Consider the following 20,966-nt stretch of genomic DNA (forward strand, 5'->3'; position numbering starts at 1 on the left):
AATTTTTTCATTCTATCCATTGCCTTAGTGGAGAAGTATCCAGGATCAATTTAATCCAGCAAATTATAAGCTAATATTTGTCACATCATACTGGTTTATATGCACACAAAGGTACTATGTTGTCATGGGGGATATAAAAATTGGTTGAAGAAGATTCTTCTTTAAAATATAAATGCCTAACATATAATGCAAAGTCCATTTCAATATCAGAAGCTAAATACCTGCATTGTGAATGGATTAATAAACATACATGCAAAAGTATAAAATTAAAAATAGCCCTCAGTCAATCAATGTCCCTGAAGGAAAGATATAAAGATGAATGACTTGGAGACAGATTGTTCTAAATATGTCAGGTGTTGAAAGTAAGAGTGGAGTCCTCAACCGTGAGAGCAGAGAAATTGAAGATTAGAACAGCTGACCAAGTTGGCAGAAAAGAAAGTGAGTATGAAAGCTCAGACACAGGAAAATGTATGAGTCCCAACTTTTGTACAAATGGCAACTCTGACAATGCAAATTTTAAAAGATATTATCAATGTTTGTTGAAAACTGAAGACATTTAATCACATATTCATTATTGTAAAAGTGCATCCCAGCAAGGCATTACTTTGCTAAATGACCATTGAGTATATATAATTTTCATCAAATATATTTTTCACCATATATATGTATTATATATGTATAATAAAATATATACATACACTTCCCTCCAACTTAAATTTTGGGAAAAATGAAAGGATATTCCACACAGAGAGGGTTAGAAATCGAATGAAGAATTAGAAGTGGAGAAGAAAAGTAAGGGTGAAGATGTGAAAAAGAAAGGGTAACAGAGCAAGCAATTAATTTATGAATGTTAATATCCCTCAAGTTTTTAGGTAAGTGGGTGCTAAAGAAGATCCTTTTGCTTTACTGGGTAAAATGGTATGAGCATTAGGCTCAAGAGGAACAGATTTCTGTACTTAAGAAAGGACTGGGCTGGAAACAGAAGGGTCTGGAAAGGAAAAGGCAGAGGCAGTGAGGGGAGGAAAACAGAGCCAGAGCCTAGGAAAACAGTGGTCTAGGGTTTGTAAAAACATGGACAAGGACACAGGTAGCTTCAGGGAGGACTTGTCTGAAAACAAGGATTTGAATAGTCTAACTCCAAGTTATAAGGTGTAATTCCTTTTGTATCTCCTCTGTGAGACTGTCAGCAAAGACCTATATATTCTTCTAAAACTTATAGCATTGATTTGTGTTTCTTTTGGATGTGTTAGCAGGATGGAATGGGCTTCTGGATGGAGCTAGATGTCCACAATTTACACTGAGCAAAGGACAATAAAGGGAGGAGATGAGGAATAAGAGATAAAAACTAATAGGCCATCATTTCATAATTATAGTGTGTCTTACAAGGACTTTCTGCCAAGATGGAGGCGTAGGTGGAAACACTGGCCCTCCTCACACAACCAAGTTTAAAGACAATAAAGTTTTAGTAACAAAAACTCAACCAAAACACAGAAAATTGAACTGTACGGAAGTCCAACAACAATGAACCGTTCAGCCAACCCAGTAAGAGGCGGGGAGCCAGTGGCTGGCGGAGCTGGGTTGCACAGGAAAAATCAGCCAGACTGATCCGGGCATGTAGGCAGAGGTTGGCAGATCCCAGTTGCGGGGTGGCAACGGCCAGACTCAGTGAGGGCACAAGGTGGCTGGATGACCTCAGCCACACATTTGCACACAAATAAACCAGGCCAAGGACCCAGCAGTGAGATAGACTGAGCAGGTTCCGGCGGCTTCTGGGAAGCAGCAGAGGGGACTGCTATTGCCCCTCTCTGACCCCACCCCCACATAGAGCATCATAACCCAGCAACTAAGTTTCCCCACCCTGGTGAACACCTAAGGCTCTGCCCCTCATACATAACAGGTGTGAACAGACCAAAACATTATGGCTCAAGCAAAAGAACAACTTAAAGCCCCAGAGCCAATACTTCCAACCGACAAAGAGGTAGCCAACCTATCAGATGCAGTTCAAAACACTGGTGATCAGGTTGCTCACAGAACTGCTTCATTTTAGTCACAAATTAGAGGCACAAATGAAGGCTAAACTAATTGAAATGAAGAAAAACACACAGGAAACCAATAATGATGGAAAGGAAACTGGGACTCAAATCAAGGGAGTGGACCAGAAGGAAGAAAAAATGACCAAACAGAAAAGGATGAAGAAACAAGAATTCAAAAAAAAAAAAAAAATCAGGAGAGGCTTAGGAACCTCCAGGACATCTTTAAATGCTCCAACATCTGAATTATAGGGATATCAGAAGGGGAAGAGGAACAGCAACAAGTGAAAAACTTATTTGAACAAATAATAAAGGAGAACTTCCCCAATCTGGCAAAGGCAATAGACTTCCAGGAAGCTCCCAAAGAAGTTGGACCCAAAAAGAAACCCACCAAGGCACATCATAATTACATTAGCCAAGATTAAAATGAAGGAAAGAATCCTAGAAGCAGGAAGAGATAAGGGGACAGTCACCTACAAAGGAATGCCCATCAGACTGTCAGCAGATTTCTCAAAAGAGACCTTACAGGCAAGAAGGGGCTGGAAAGAACTATTCCAAGTCATGAAATCCAAAGACCTATATCCAAGATTGCTCTATCCAGCAAAGCTTTCATTTAGAATGGAAGGTCAGATAAAGTGCTTCTCAGATAAGATCAAATTCAAGGAGTTCATCATCACTAAGCCCTTATTATATGAAATGTTAAAGAGACTTATCTAAGAAAAAGAAGATAAAAAATATGAACAGTGAAAGGACAGCAAACTCAGTTATTAACAACCACACCTAAAACAAAAGCAAACTAAGTGGACAGCTAGATCAGGAACAGAAACATAGAAATGAAGATCTCATGGAGAGTTAGCAACAGGGGAGTGGGAGGAGGAGAAGGGGGGAGAAGGTACAGAGAATATGTAGCATAGACAGTAAGTAGAAAATAGACAGGGGGAGGGCAAGAATAGTATGGGAAATATAGAATCTAAAGAACTTGTGACATGCGAACATAAACTAAAGGGAGGAATGGTGGGGGAGGGGGTGTGCAGGATGGAGGGGAATAAAGGGGGGAAATAGGACAACTGTAATGGCATAATCAATAAAATATATATTTTTAAAAAAGAAAAAAATAAAAACTCTGAAAACAAAAAAAGTACTTTTTTAAGAACATACACCATCAAGAGGGATTCATCACAGGGATGCAAGAATAGTACAATATTACAAATCAATAAACATAATATATCACAAAAACAAAAGCAAAGACAAAACACACGATCATATCAATAGATGCTAAAAAAACATTTGGTAAATTAAAGCTCCCATTTATGGTTAAAGCACTTGGCAAAGTGGGAGTAGAGGGAGTACATGGCCTCAACAATAAGGCCATATGCAAGAAACCTACAGCCAATATCATACTCAGCAGACAATAACTAAAAGCTTTTCCCCTACAACAAGGGTATTCACTTTCACCACTTCTATACAACATAATATTGGCAGTTCTAGCCACAGCAATCAGACAAGAAAAAGAAATAAAAGACATCCAAATTGGAAAAGAGGAAGCAAAACTGTAATTGTTTCCAGATGACATGATAGTACACATAGAAAATCCTTTAAACTCCACCAATAAACTACTCAACCTAATAAGTAAATTTGGCAAAACAGCAGGATACAAAGTCAATACTCAGAAACAAAAGGCATTTTTGTATACCAATAATGAAATATCAGAAACAGAAGTTGGGGGAAAATCCCATTTACTATAGCAACAAGAAAAATAAAGTACCTAGAAATAAACCTATCCAAGGAGGTAAAAGGCCTGTACACAGGAAACTACAGAACACTAAAGAAAGAAGTTAAGAAAAAGGAAATAAGTGCAAGCAGTTACCATGTTCATGGATTAGAAGAATCAACATAATCAAAATGTCTATACTACCTAGAAGAAATTTATAGATTCAACACAATCCCTACTAAAATATCAATGACATATTTCACAGATAGAACAAACATTTCAAAAATTTATACAGAACCATAAATGGCTCTGAATAGCTGTGGCAATTTTGAGAAAAAAGAACAAAGTAAGAGTGATCACAATACCTGACATAAAAGTATATTACAAGTCCACTATAATCAAACCAGTCTGGTATTTGTATAAGAACAGAAACATGGATCAATGGAACAGAACAGAGAGTACAGAATTAAACGCATATCTCTTTGGTCAATTTACATTTGACAAAGAGGGCAGAAAATCAAGTAAAAATAGCCTCTTCAACAAATGGTACTGGCAGATCTGGAGAGCTACATGTGAAAAATGAAACTCAACCACCAACTTATACCATATACAAAAATAAAATCAAGATGGATAAAATACTTAAATATAAATCATAACACCATTAAAGTTCTAGAAGAGAACATAGGCAGGAAAAACTCATATGTTCCATGCAGCAATATTTGCACTAATATGTCCCCTAGAACAAGAAAAATAAAGGAAAGAATAAACAAATGGGACTACATCAAGTTAAAAAGCTTCAGCACAGCTAAAGAAAACATCACCAAAATGAAAAGGGAAACATCCATATGGGAAAATATATTTGCCAATGATATCTCAGACAAGGGTTTGATCTCCAAAACTTGTAAAGGACTCAGACTCCACACCAGAAGACAAACTATCCAATTAAAAAATAGGCAAAGGAGTCTGCATGCCCTGGTTGTCAGGAAAACTCTACTTGGACCAGAGATCTCTGCCTAAAGCAAGGAGAAACCACTACTAGCCACTGACACATAGAAGACTGACACACAGCTACTGGTTACCAAATGTTTGGTTTTGTTACACTTTCAAAACCTGTTTGAAAAACCCCACTGCAGCCTCATTGACGAGGGACCTGGCACATTATAGGAATCCTGTACTTGCAAACTAATGGTACCACCAATTTTGAACATGACTAACAGGCTGTTTAGAATTCAGCACTAAAATAAAGATACTCTGCTTCTCTCATTTACACTTTTGTGGTGCATGTCTAAAGGGCATTTATCAAGTGAGGCTAATTAGCAATACTTAAGTGTTCGAGATAAACAAATTTTCTAAGCTTCAAAACATGTCATTTTAGAACTTTGTAGGTATTTAATTCCTATGTAAATTATACAAATGCATTTTTATTAATCACCCCCAGAACAATAATAGAAAACTGCTTTCCATTCTAAAAAAGAAAATAGGCAAAGGACATGAACAAACACTTCTCCCAGGAGGACATACAGAGGGCCCAGAGATATATGAAAGGATGCTCAGCATTACTAGTCATCAGAGAGATGCAAATTAAAACCACAAGGAGATACTACTTTACACTGGTCAGAATGGCCATTATAAACAAATCAACAAACAACAACTTTTAGAGAGGTTGAAGAGAAAAGGGAATCTTAGTGCTCTGTTGGTGGGAATGCTGACTGGTACAGCCACTGTGGAAAACAGTATGAAATTTCCTCAGAAAACTAAAAATGAAACTGCCTTTCAACCTGGCAATTCCACTGCTGGAATTACACCCTAACAATCCTGAAACACTAATTTGAAAGAACCTAGGCACCCCAATGTTCATAGCAGCATTATATACTACAGCCAAGTGCTAGAAACAGCTTAAATGCCCATCCATAAACAAGTATGTCAAAAAAACTATGGTACATTTACACAATGAAATACTATGCAGCCAAAAGACAGAAGGAACTTCTACCTTTCTCGACAGCATGAAATGAAATACAGAGTATTATGCTAAGTGAAATAAGCCAGGAGGCAAAATACAAATACAATATGATCTCACTTATAACTGGAAATTAATCAACAAAATAAACAAGCAAGCAAAATAGAACCAACGACTAGGAAATAAAGAACAAACTGACAGTGACCAGTGGGGAAGTGGGAGGGGGTAAAAGGGGAAAGTAGCAGAAGTGATCCAGTCAAGGAACATGCATATAAAGGATCAATGGGCAAGGACAGCTAGGATAGGATTGAATGTGGGAGAGGGAGATGGGCAGGGCAGGGGATAGCAATGGGGGAAAATGGAGACAACTGTAATCGAACAACAATAAATAAATAAATAAATAAATAAATAAATAAATAAATAGTATTTTTCTAGGAAAAAAAAGTTTTTAAATGTGGCTACTACAACATTTTAAGTTACATTTATTTATATGTCTATAAAATATAAGCCATACACACACACACACACACACACACATATATATATCCTACAAATATAGGCTGTCTTTATATTTAAATTGTACTATACTACAATTGTACTATTGTAGAATAAACTATCAGAGTTTATCTATCTTTCCAAATAATATATTTCTCAGAATTTCTATCTTTTAGGTCACCTGTGTAATAAACTTAATAACTTTCTTAAATTCACAACTCATAAAATGTTGGCATGCTACCACTATTCCTGGGATGCTTTGGAATTATTTTTTTTAAGTATCTATATCTTCCTTTCCAATCTCAGCCCAGCAGAATGGCTCCCACAAGAAGGGTGGCAAGAAGAACAAGGATTATTCTGCCATCAATGAAGTAGAGAACAAAGAACACACCATCGACATTCACAGCCCATATATATGGAATGTGTTTCAAGAAACTTGCTCCCTGGGCACTCAAACAGTTACAAAAGTTTGCCATGAAGGACATGGGAACTCTAGATGTGCTCATTGACACCAGGCTCAACAAAGGTGTCTGAGCCAAAGGAATTAGAGATGTACCATACCTTATCTAGGTGTTGTCCAGAGAAAGTAATAAAATGAATGAAGTTACACCAAACAAACTTCACATGTTTGTTACCTATGTGTCTATTACCACTTTCAAACATCTACAAACAGTTAATATGGATAAGAACTAGCTGCTGATTGCCAAATAAAGTTATAAAACTGCAAAAATAAATTCATGTGTAGATTTTTCTATTCACTCAAAAACATTAAGCTGGGAAATCTAATTAAAATATTCAATGAAATAACTGGAATTTTCAGTTTTCAATAAGATGAAATGAAGTTTGAAATATAACAACACAGAAAGTAACAGAGACAAATTCACAGTCCACACTTAGGTAAAAATAGGCAGCTGTGAAAATGCTCAAGAGCTGTGACTTCACTATGGTATGTGTGAAAGAGGTCTGGGGGTAATAGGGGTTGTTGACAATAAACTCATTCTGTGTTGGCAGGTGGTAGAACTGCCAGAATGACTACTGTGACACTGGGCTGTTTAAATAAAAATAGGAGTTCCACCAGTGATAGTTTTGCCCTAGCCCAAAGCAGCACCATTTCCTTTGACAATCAATTAGACTGGAAAAGGGATGGCCCAGGAAAAACATACTGTCTTTACATCTGAATGGCTGTTCTATGGAAAACACATTCACCTTGCTTTGTAACCTGCCACAAAATGAAAAACAATCCAGATGTTCTTCCCTAGCCCTAAATTTCTCAGCATTCTGCTAAGTATCAGGGGGAGTCTAAGAATTTTGGCTATTCATTAATGAACCAGGCTACCAAAAAAGTAATTAACTTTTCATGTCTTACAATAGGTTCCAGAAAGTGCTTCCATGTCTGAGAATATTGTTCTTTAAGATTTACATCCCAAGATAACTGTGTACCCTTCTCTAGAAAGAAGAGACATAAATAGGAGTACAAGACAATGCTTAGAAGCATGAGCTATACATACTGCCTGTGTCTGAATCCTGACTTTTTTATTTAATAGCAATGTGACACTGGACAAATTACTTAACCTCTCTGAACTTCTATTTTCTCACTTGATGAATTAGGGTATAATAAAAGTTCCTACCTTCTCAGGTTATTGTCAGAAGGTTTGGCCATGGGCTTTGGGCTTCAGGCCAATTCCCATGGTCCAGTAGAGTTATGCCAATTCAAGAGGCCAGGACTACTGAAGTTAAGAAAAAAATCCATTTTCAACAGAGGTCTGAATGAAGGTTGTGTGGAGAGAATGGTCTATATCTCACGGGGTCCTAAATTTTTATTTCATTTATTCAGTCAGTCAACAAATATTTATTAAAAGCCTTCTTAGTGCAATTATACATTAGGAACCAAAACTGATGAAAATATCTGCCTTGTGGAACTTACACTTTACTTGAGAGAAAAAATAATAAAATTAATAGAAAAGTAAATGACATGATGCAATAAAGGGCAACAAATGCTGTTCAAAAAGCAGAGAAGAGTAAGGAAGATCTGAGTGCTGGGAGGAAGATAAAATAAAATAAATAAGTGGTCAGGTGAATTCTCAGAGGATGTAATATATTTGAGCAAAGACTGAGAGGCACAAGAATGTGGACCGTGTAGACATCTGAGGAAAAACATTCAAGGCAGAGCAAGAGCCAGTAAACACAGCAGTGTGTCTTTCTTTGAAAGGAAAGTGAGAAGGCCAGTGTGCATGCAGAAGCATAAGCAAAGAAGAAGGTGGTAAAAGCCATAGAGATATTAGGGGGAATGGGGAAGGCACATTGTGTAGAGCCATTGTGAGGACTCTGACTATGACCCTGATAGAGATATGAAATCAGTGAGGGTTTTAGACCAACCAGTGGCAAGATCTAAATAACTTTTCACTTTATGTTTTTTTTTTCATCCTCTGTGGAGAAGGCTGCAGAGGGCAAAGATAAAAGAAGGAGACCCACCTTAGGTGTCTGCAATAAATTACCTCAGAGGAAATAATGGCTTCACCCAGGGTAGCATCAGGAGAGGTACTGAGAAGTGGTTGGAGTCTGAACATATTCTGAAGTTAGAATAAAATATCTTTACTGACAGGTTGAACTGAAATTTGAGAGAAAGAATGGAGTGAGGGTAACACCAAACTTTTGATGTAAAGAATGAGAAAGATGTAAATGCCATTGACTGAAATAAAAAATATAAAACTAAAACCCTATGAATAGAAGATAATTTAGGGCAGGAGCAGATCAGTTTTTTTTATTATTGTTGTTCAAGTACAGTTTTCTGCCTTCCCCCCCTCCCCAGCCCAACACTCCAGCCCTCCGCACCTCCCTCCCATTTCCAATCCCCACTCCCCGTTAATTGTCCATATATTCTTTATAATTGTTCCTGCAAACCCTTCATTCTATTCCCCTGAAACTCCATACCCTCTCCCCTCTGGTCACTGTCAGCCTGTTTTCCGATTAAAGAAATTTGATGTAGGCCAGAGAAGGAATCCAGTTTAAACATGCCCAAAATAATGTGGCAGAAGATCCAACCAGTGAATGAGTCATCACCTGACAGGGGATGTTCTGAGAAAAATAACATGGTAATGTAATCTTTATCTAGATGACTGCTAGGTTATTTTATAACTCTTATGTTACCTAATTATGATTTTAAAGTATCTTAGCAATGTATAATAGAGTGTGTGTGTGTGTATGTTTGTGTAGCATGAAGATAATCTGGGGAGTCCTTTAAAATCTTGACAAAGACTCAGTGGAGAAAATGACAGGAACTCCAACAGCCCCAAAGTTTTATTTCACATTCACTCAAGTATGGAGTTGGGCTTTGTGGCATCTATTCATTCAAAAGTTAGCTATGTGAAAACAAAAAAATAAATAAAATAAAACTGATGTCTAGTGTCCCATTGTTTTGTTTTATTTCAGTTTGTTTAGTTTGGTTTTGCTTTGCTTTTGCATCTACTAACTGGATTATCTTCTTTTTCAACACACTGAAGTTTTGGAGCTTTATACAAATACTGAAACAATGGAAGAATCCACATGAAGACTGGCAGGAAAGGTGGAAACATGAATGGGGTGGCAAGTGAGGTTTCAGAGGGATATCTCAGTTGCAGTTTTCCCCTTAGGAGCATGAGGTATCAAGCCAGGCTCCCCATCCTAATGTTGTAGAGTGACCATATATCATATGGCTATGAAAATTAGTGGGAACTCTGTCTTGGGGAGAAACAGGAATCTGCTAGAGAAACAGGTGCCCCATTAAAGTACCAGTGTACAATGTCTCATTGTCAACTACTCACTCTGGGCTTCTGCAAAGGGAGGGTAGAGTAGACTAGAGTTTGTGAAGAGAGTCTGGGACTTGTGGCTCTAAGGAGACAACTGAAGGGACACCTGCCAGAATCCCTGTGCTGAGTCAGTATCACCACAGATGCCATCTTTCTTGGATAGAGCAGCATCAAACTGGGGAAAAGCAAGAGCTCCACCCTCTGGACTCCCTCTCACTCCACCCTGCAAAGTTTGCAACATGCTGAATTGTCACCTGCCTGGGACAGCATGTAGAGACCTGGGAGACTTGGGAGGTGTCACTAACCGAGATGTGTAACTTTGGGGTGAGGACCATCCCGACCACTTTCCCATGAATCTGAGTGGTTCCTCTCCCCTTGGAACATCTGCTAGCACCACTCTCCAGGCTCCTAGCACACCCCATGCTCCCAATTCCTGGTAGCTCCATCGTGACAAGGTTTGGGTAGAATCAGGGACAGACTGAATTGTGTGGCTCTGGGATGGGGACAAGTCCTCCTACCTTCCCCAAAGCCTGACTTGCACATCCTCCTCACAGATCACCTAACCCTATCCTCCTGACTCCCAGCAGCCTTGCCTTGCTGAGATTGGGCTCATGGCAAAATCTGAGAAAGACTGTGTTGTGTGGCTCTAGGATGGGGGCTATTTTACCCTCATATGACCTACCCATGCAGAGCTGTCCCTTCACACAGCCAAATCTTGGTCAACTTGGGCCTCATAAACTCTGCTGGCCTCAACCTGATAACTACATGAAACCTCATCCCACCACAAAGGTGTGTGAACACCCAGCAGGTGGCAGATATAATTGGGATACACTGAGACAATTGTTGATTGGCCAGCACTGTCACCAAGCTTGAACCTACATCAAACTGGTGAACACCACTCACCCTTATCTGGTAAGTTACTGTGATTATACCTCATGCAATTCCAGCACGGCCAGAGGTGCTTTCAGTGACGGAGTCTAATAAGCATCTGGCAGGCAGAGACAGGAAAGGCAGATCTTGGAGTTTCTTAGGACTTTTGTTGACCTGGCCCAGGATCCTGTGCTGGTAAAAGCCATCCTTGGTACATAGTTTGGTTATTTCAGCACATACCAGGCCCAGAAAACTGGGCCAGCCACAAACTGTAGTTCACTTTGTAACTCCAAACATGCTACTCAGAAAAAGTCACAGGCAGTGTCTGACATTGGCTTGTACTAGATTCCCTCCCAAGAGACTACTGAACAAACATATCCAGTGGTCAGCTTCATACAACATCAGAGTATTATCCAATAAACTCCATAAGCAGCATATACAAAGGGAATTCTCAGGAGGTAACAAACTCTGCTGAGGTACATTCTGCATCATGTGGTCAGCACCAGCATAGCAGCTAATACTTTGTGGTCTGGGTTGATCCTAATAGTCAGCCAGCCAAATAGCCAAGGCTGTGCATAAGTAGGCCAATAGCAAGCAAGACTCAATTAGACCAGGTTGATCCAAATAGTTCACACAAGGGAGATTCCAGAAGCACTCGGCTCAGTTTATGAAGCAGATCATGACACTGAACTCCACAGGAGACCTACTATAAGGCAACCCCACAAAGACTAGGAGTCATAGCAAATCTATTTGATGATTAGAAACAATAATAAAGAGGTAGCAAAAATGAGAATGCAAAGAAACAGGCCCCAAATAAAAGAACAAGAGAAATCTCCAGAAAAACAGCTAAATAAAATGAACGTAGGTGATTTATCAGATTCAGAGTTTAAAAATGGTTATAAGAATGCTAAAAAAAAACACTTAATGATAACTACATAATAAAGGACATAGAAACTATGAAAAAGAATGAGTTAGAAATGAAGAATACAACATCAGAAATGAAAAATACACAAGAAAGTATAAAAAATAGGTTTGATAAAGCAGAGAATCAAATCAGTCATTTGGAAGAGAGGCCAGAAAAAGCACTTAATCAGAGCAGCAAAAATAAAGAAGAATTTTTTAAAAGGAAGACAGTTTAAGGGACTATTGGGACAGCATTAACTATAACAACACCCACATCATATGGGTACCAGAAAGTGAAGAGAGAGAGCAAGGGATCAAGAACCTATTTGAAGAAATAATGACCTTGCCCTGGCTGGTGTAGCTTAGTGGATTGAGCGCGGGCCTGCAAACCAAAGGATCATGGTTCAATTCCCAGTTAGGGCACATGCCTAGGTTGTAGGCTAGTTCTAAGCAGGGGCTGTAGGAGAGGAAACCATACATTGAAAAAAAATAAAAATAAAAACAACAACAATAACAAAAACAAAAATAATGACCAAAAACTTCCCTAACCTGGTGAAGAAAAAAGACAAAGAGTTCAAGAAACACAGAGTCCCAAACAAGATGAACCCAAGGACAGCCAAACCAAGATACATCACAGTTAAAATGAAAAAAGTTAAAGACAAAGAGACAATCTTAAAAGCAATAAGAGATAGTTAGTTACCTAAGAAAGAGCTCCCATAAGACTCTCAGCTGATTTTTCAACAGAAACATTTCAAACAAGAAGGAATTAGCATGAAGTAATCAAAATGATGAAAATCAAGGACCTACAACCAAGATTGCTTTATGCAGCAGGGCTGTCATTTAAAATTGGAGGAGAAATAAAGATATCTCTAGACAAGAAAAAGCTAAAGGAGTTTGTTAACATCAAAGCAGCAATATAAGAAATATAAAAAGTCTTCATTAGGACGAAGGAGGAGGAGGCATAGTAGTAGTGGTAGTAGTAGTAGTAGTAGTAGTAGTAGTAGTAGTAGTAGTAGAAGAAGAAGAAGAAGAAGAAGAAGAAGAAGAAGAAGAAGAAGAAGAAGAAGAAGAAGAAGAAAGGGGGAAGGTATGGTAAGGGAGAAAAGAGGAGAGAAGAATATATTTGAAAGAATAAAGTGATAACAAATATGTACCTATCAGTAATCACTTTAAATATAAGTGGCTTAAATTCATCAATCACAAGACATAGAGTAGCTGAATGAATAATAAAACAAGACCCATATGTATGACGTAGACAAGAGACCCATCTCAGAACAAAAGATACACACAGACTACAAGTAGCGGGATGGAAAAAGATATTTCATGGAAATGGAAGTGAAAAAAAGCTGGAGCAGTAATACTTGTATCTGACAAAATAGACTTTAAAATACAGGCTATAACAAGAGAAAAGAAAGACACCTCATAATGATAAAAAAAATACAACAAGAGGATATAACTCTTGTAAACATTTATTTGCTCAACAGGAGCACCTAAATGAATAAACATATCTTGATGGACATAAAGAGAAAAATGGGCAGAAACACAGGCATAGTCAGGGATTTAATACCCCATTGACTTCAGTAGATAGATCCTCTAGACAGAAAACCAACAAGAAAACAGCAGGATTAAATCACACATTAGATCAGATAGATTTAGTTTATAACTTCAGATCATTTTATCCCAGAGTAGCAGAATATACATTCTTTTCAAGTGGTCATAAAACATTGTATAGGATAGACTACATGCTAGGACACAAAACTAGTCTCAGTAAATTTAAGAAGATTGAAATCATATCAAGTATTTTTTTCTCACTGCAATGCTATGAAATTATAAATCAATCACAAGAAAAAAAAGAAACCCTGATAATCACACAAAGACATGGAGGCTAAATAACATGTTACTAAATAATGAATGAGTTAACAACAAGATAAAGAAAGAAATTTTTACAAACCTTGAAAGAAATGAAAATGACACAACAACCCAAAATCTAAGGTAAACAACAAAAGAAGTCCCAAGAGGGAAAATGAAAGCATTACAAGTCTACCTCAAAAAAAATCTCAAATAAATAATCATATGTTACACACTTAAGTTAACTAGAAAGAACAATAAGCAAAGTCCAAAATGAGTAGGAGAAATAATAAAGAGCAACACAGATGTAAATGAAATAGAATCTAAAATAACAATACAAAAGATCAATGAAACCAAGAACTGGTTCTTTGGAAAGATAAATAAGATTGACAAACCTTTAACCAGACTCATCCAGAATAAAAGAGTGAAGACCTAAATAAATGAAATCATAAGTGAAAGAAGATAATTAACATCTGACCTCAAAACAATATAAAATTTTTTTAAAAAGAATGAACAACTATATGAAACAATTTAGACAATCTGGATGAAAGGGATAAATTTATAGAAACATACAATCTTCCAGAACTGAATTAGGAGGACTAAAAAACCTGAATAGGCAAATTAAAACTAACAAAATTGAAGCAGTAATCAAAAGACTCCCAACAAACAAATGCCTGGAGCAGATGGCTTTATAGGTAATTTCTACCAAATATTCTGAGAAGAACTAACATCTCTCCTTTTCAAATTATTCCAGAATATTCAGGAGGAAGGAAGACTCCCATGTTTCTCTTATGAGGCCAGCATTACCCTAATTCCAAAAACAGATAAAGACACCACAAAGACAATAAATTATATACAACAATACCCCTAATGAAAATAGATGCTAAAATCCTCAAAAAAATATTAGCCAACCAAATCCAGCAATACTAAAGAATCATACATCATGATCAAGTGGTATTTTTTTCTGGGAATGTAAGGCTGGTATAATATACATGAATCAATAAATGTGATACACCACATAATCAAAATGAAAGATAAAAACCACATGATCATGTCAATAGAGGCAGAAAAATCATATGATACAAGACAGCACCAATTTTGATAAAAACTCTCAGCCAAGTGGGAGTAGAGGGAACATACTTCAACATGATAAAGGGCAAACCCACAGCCAACATCATACTCAATGGGCAATAACTACCTACATTACTCTTAAGATCAAAAACAAGATAGGGATATACACTTTCACCACTTTTATTCAGCATTCTACTGGAAGTCCTAGCAATAGTGATCACACAAGAAGAAGAAATAAAAAGTATCCAATTGGAAAGTAAGAAATAAAACTGTGATTATTTCAGACGACATGTTACTACATATAGAGAACCCTAAAGATTTCACCAAAAATCTGCTACAACTGATAAAGTTCAACTATGTAGACAGATACAAAATAAATATCCAGAAATCAGCTGAATTTTTATACACTGATAATGAACTATCAGAAAGGGAAAATAAGAAAATAAATTCATTTACAATTACATCAAAAATAAAATAAAATAAAATACCTAGGAATAAATTTAACCATTTAGTGTTTGAGGGAGACTCAAAAAACCTGGAATTTATGTATTAAAAAAATGTATTTATTCTGAGATGTTTAACCTTGTCCACTTCAAAGTACTCTCCATTTGATGCACTACTCCTACTGAGACATTTTTTTCCACAGCTCAAAAGTTTTAGAACTTATGAATTTTGATGCCTTTTAGTGCTTCTGCCATGTTTTGTTCCACCTCTTCCACATCAGAGAAATGTTTCTCTTTGAGGATTTTGTTCATCCAGGAGTAGAAGTTGCTCTGGGTAAAGTTGGGTGAATAGGGAGTGTGGGGCATGAGGGTCATGCCATTATTTGGTCAAAAACTGCTGAACACTCAGTGTGGTGCAGACAGATACACTCATAAATCACCCATTGTGAAATGTGCAAACACGTTGAAAGAGTCTATAGAAAATATTCACTGAGGCTGAAAATGCAGCCTCTCTCAACAATGCCAGTTGGTGCATTGATACAGATGTGTTAGTAGAACACTCACCTTGTTGGGGAAGCCTGTACTACAAAGGGCCCACCCTTCAGATGGTAATTCCTATTTTGGGAGGCACCCCCTCATAAAAGACCTGTACTCAGAAATTATAAGAAACTAAAGAAAGAAATTGAAGAAAATATAAATAAGTGGAGGCATATACTGTGATTATAAATAGGAATAATTAACATAATTGAAATGTCTATATTACCCAAAGCAATGTATAGTGTTGATGCAATTCCTATTAAAATACCAATGACAACTGGAACAAATATTCCAAAAATTTACAGGGAACCACAAAAGACACCAAATAATCACATCAATCCTCAGAGAGAAAAAATGAAGTTGGAGAAATCATGCTATCTGATATCAAACTATATTACAAATCCATAATAGTCAAAACAGCATTGTAGTGGCATAAAAACACACATACAAATCAATGGTATAGAACAGAGAGCCAGGAAGTAAATCCATGTCTTAATAGTCAATTAATATTTAATGAAGAATGTAAAAAGATACAATGGTGTAAAAATAGTCTGTTCAATAAATAGTGTGGTGAAAATTGAACAGATACAAGCAAAAAAGTGAACTAGACCACCTTCTCATTACATACACAAGAACAAACAAACTCAAAATGGATTAAGGACTTAATTATTAGACCAGAAACCATAAAAATAGCTGTAAAGTCTCAGACATTACTCATAGCAATATTTTTTCCTGATATATGTCCTCAGGCAAAGAAACAAAAAAAATTAATAAATGGGACTACATCAAACTAAAAAGTTTTGCACAGATGACCTATCAATGAAGCAATACAAGCCAGAAGGGAATGGCGAAAAATATTCGAAGTAATGAAAAACAAACGCTTGCAACCAAAACAACTTTATCCAGCAATGTTCTCAATTAAAATGGAAAGCCAAATAAGGAGCTTCATAGACAAGTTAGCCTCAAAGAATACACCTCCACCAAAGCAGCTTTGCAAGACATGGTAAGGGACTGGTTTCAGAAGATGGAGAAAAAGAATGAGACAAAGAGGAAAACGGGTACAAAAGAAGTAAAAAGGTAATGAATAGCACCTATCAATAATATCATTTAATGTAAATGGGTTAATTTCTCCAATCGAAGACACAGAGTAACTGAATGGATAAGAAACAAATCATAACCCACACATATGCTGCCTACAAAAAACCCACCTCGGAACAAAAGACCAACATAGACTAAAAGTGAAAGGTTGGAAAAAAATATTCCAAGCAAAAGGGTAGTGGGAAAAAAAGCGAGGGTAGCAATACTCATATCAGACAAAATAGACTTCAAAAAAGGGCCATAAAATAACACAGAATGACATTTCATTATACTCAAGGGGAGAATCCATCAAGAAGACATAAATATTATAAACATATTTTCACCCAACATAGAACCCCCCCAAATATATAAGGAAAATCTTGGAGGACTTCAAGAAACATATTGACAGCAAAACAATTACAATAAGGAATTTTAACACCCTACTGTCAAAAATGGATAGATCTTCCAAACAAAATATCAACAAGATATTGCAGCATTGAAAAATGTCCTAGATCAAATAGATTTAGCATTTTTAATATATATGTGCATGTGTGTGTATGTGTATATATATATATATGTTAAGTTTGTAGATATATAAACTTTCATCCCCCAAAAGCAACATACACATTCTTTTCAAATGCACATGGAACATTTTCAAAGATAGACCACATGATACAACACAAAGCAAGCCTCAACAAATTCAAAAAGATTAAAATCATATTAAACATTTTCTCCAATCACAAGGGACTGAAACTAGAAAACAACCTCAAGGGAAAAAAAACCACTCAAATTCATGGAGATTGTATAGCATGCTATTAAACAATGAATGGGTTAAGAATGAGATCAAGGAAGAAATAAAAACATTTCTGGAAACAAATGAAAATGAACTCACAATAATCCAAAACTTATGGGACACAATGAAGGAAGTCCTGAGAGGGAAGTTCATAGCAATACAGGCCTATCTAAAAAAAGATAGCAGCATTTCACGTAAACAACCTAACTCTATGCTGACATGAACTAGAGGAAACAACAACAAAGACAGCCCAGAGCAAATAGAAGGAAGGAGATAACCACGATCAGAGCAGAACTAAATGACATAGACACTAAAGAAACAATTCTAAGGATCAATGACTCCAGGAGCTGATTCTTTGATAAGATAAATAAAATCAACAAGCCTTCAAGCAGATTCACCAAGAAAAAAGAGGAGCTAAATAAACACAATCAGAAATGAAAGAGGAGAGATTACAACTGATAGCACAGAAATACAAAGGACTGTAAAAAATTCCCAAGAAGAACTATATGCCAAGAAATTTGAAAACCTAGGTGAAATGCACAAATTCCTAGAAAAATATAATCTTCCAAAACTGAATGAAGGAGAAGCAAATGGCCTGAGTAGACCAGTAACAGTAGGCTGCCAAAAAACTGTTCAACCTAATAAATGAATTTGGCAAAACAGCAGGATAAAAAGTCAACATTTAAAAATCAAAGAAATTTTTGTACACCAACAATGAAATATCTGAAACAGAGATCAGGGAAAAAAACCCATCTGCAATAGCAACAAGAAAAATAAAGTACCTAGGAATGAACCTAACCAAGGAGGTAAAAGAACTGTACTCAGAAAACTACACAAGACTGAAAAAAGAAAGAAAGAAAGACACAAAACAAATAGAAACATATACCATGTTCATGGATTGGAAGAATTAACATCATCAAAATGTCCATACTACCCAAAGCAATTTATCAATTCAATGAAATCCTTATTAAAGTACCAATGATATATTTTGTAGATAAAAAACAAATTTCAAAAATTTATATGAAACCACAAATGACCCCCAATAGCCACAGCAATTTTGAGAAAAAAGAACGTAGTAGGAGGGATCACAATACCTGCTATCAAACTGTATTACAAGGCCATGGTAATCAAGACAGCCTGGTACTGGCATAAGAATAGACACATGGACCAATGGAACAGAATAAAGAGCCCAGAAATAAACCCAACTCTCTATGGTCAATTAATATTTGACAAAGGGGGCAGCAACAAAAATAAAGATAGATTCTTCAGCAAATGGTGTTGGGAGATCGGGACAGCTACATGCAAAAAAAATGAAACTCGAGCACCAACTTACACCATACACCAAAATAAATTCAAGGTTGATAGGAGACTTAAATATAAGTTGTGACACAATAGAAGTCCTAGAGGAGAACATAGGCAAGAAAATCTCAGATATTTCACACAGCAATATTTTCACAGATATGGTGTCTCCTACAACCAGAGATATAAAGGAAAGTATAAAGAAATGGGATCTCATCAAAGTAAAAACTGCCTGCATGGTGAAGGAAAACAGCATTAAGATGAAAAAAGAAGCAACTGTATGGGAAAGCATACTTGCCCATGATAACTCGAAAAAAGTTTGATCCCCCAAATATATGAAGAACTCACAGGAGTCCATTCCAGGAAGACAAATAACCCAATTAAAAACTGAGCAAAGGATTTGAACAGATGATTCTCCAAGGAGGACATAAAGGGGGCCCAAAGATATATGAAAAGACACTGGGCATCTCTAGCAATCAGATAGATGCAAATTAAAACCACAGTGAGATAGTACTTCACAGTGGTGAGAATGGCCATCATAAACAAATCAATAAACAAGTGTTGGAGGGAATGTAGAGAAAAGGGAACCCTAGTGCGCTGTTGGTGGGAATGCTGACTGGTGCAGCCACTGTGGAAAACTGTAAGGAATTACCTTACAAAACTAAAAATGGAACTGCCTTTTGACCTGGCAATTCCGCTGCTGGAATTACACCCTAAGAGTCCCGAAACACCAATGCAAAAGAACCTCTGCACCTCAGTGTTCATAGCTGCACAATTACAATAGCCAAGTGCTGGAAGCAACCTAAGTGCCCATGAATAGATCAAAAAATTACAGTACATTTACACAATGGAATATTATTCAGCAGAAAGAAAGAAGGTACTTTGCAATAGCATGGATCAATCTGGAGAGCATTATGCTAGGTGAAATAAGTCAGGTGGTGAAAGACAAATACCATATGATCTCACTTTTAACTGGAATCTAAACAAGAAAACAAACAAGCAAGCAAAATATGACCAAAGACATTGAAATTGGGAAAAAACTGACAGTAACCAGAAGGGATATAGGAGAGGATAATGGACAGGGGTGAGCAGGGGGAGGAAGGGTTTTCAGGAACATCTGTAAAGGATGCATGGCCAAAACCAAAGTGGGGTAGAATCAAGGGTGGGAAGCAGGGATGGCTGAGGTGGGGAGGAGTTGGATGAGTAAAATGGAGACAACTGTACTTAAACAACAATTAAATTTAAAAATAAATAATTAAAGGCGCCACAGGCAAAGTCTGATAGATAACAGATTTAAAAGAACCTATATGATCAATTGCTATTCTTATTGTACTTATACAAATACCAGGACAGGATTATTAAAACTAGACTTATTTTGCAAATAAATGAGTCTAAATTTGTCTTTCTTTGGTAAAATAGAAGATGCTTTTAGAGAGAAAAAATACATTTCAATAGAAACTATAATATATAATTATGGATAATAAATTCTAGTTTTATTAACTTCCTTGAGTTTTTTTGTTGTTGTTAGCTATAAACTGAACTAGATTTCTCTAGTTTTATCAAATATTTGCTTGAATTTTTTAAATTGATTTTTTAGAGAGAGAAAGAAACATTGATTTGTTGTCCCACCCGTTTATGCATTTATTGGTTGATTATTTTATGTGCTCTGACAAGGGATTGAACCCACAACCTTGGAAAATCAGGGTGACTCTTGAACCAACTGAGCTACCTGGTCATGGCTGCTTACAAATTTCTAAAGCCAACATTTCTAATTTTCTCCTAGTTTTGACTTGGAATCATTGAAAACTAACACTGCCCTTTTCCTGAAGCCCTGCAAACTGCAGCAAGACTTGATATAAATTTCAGAGAAATTGTCATAATATCTCAGGCTTAGACAATCCATGTCTGATGCTATGTTAAGGTACTCATACATTTGCCTGAATACCCACTGGCATTATCAGAGACATTTCAAACTGCAAAAATGTCTTCAAGCCTGACATCCAGAAGTCTCTGTTGGTAGATCTCAGGACTCAGATACCAGTTTATAACTTGCTCCAATTTTTCTTTTATTTCTATAATAAGAAATGCCTTTTATTAAATACCTGAATGCTTGCTTACACAATATAGGCCTATTTGGGGAGCCCACC

The 20,966-nt window shown here is 36.7% G+C and overlaps 1 protein-coding gene and 1 pseudogene across 1 annotated transcript in view; one reads left to right on the forward strand and one right to left on the reverse strand.

Moving 5' to 3' along the window:
- The window catches only part of TAFA1 (TAFA chemokine like family member 1), a 552,663-nt gene that overhangs the window by 511,029 nt on the left and 20,668 nt on the right, over nucleotides 1-20,966 (reverse strand). The gene's annotated exons all lie outside the window — the stretch shown is intronic.
- On the forward strand, nucleotides 1,072-6,886 carry LOC119038298 (60S ribosomal protein L31-like; annotated as a pseudogene).

Source organism: Artibeus jamaicensis, unplaced genomic scaffold (assembly GCF_021234435.1).
Source record: "Artibeus jamaicensis isolate MK-2021 breed Jamaican fruit bat unplaced genomic scaffold, CSHL_Jam_final contig_1157, whole genome shotgun sequence".
Classification (NCBI taxonomy): Eukaryota; Metazoa; Chordata; class Mammalia; order Chiroptera; family Phyllostomidae; genus Artibeus; species Artibeus jamaicensis.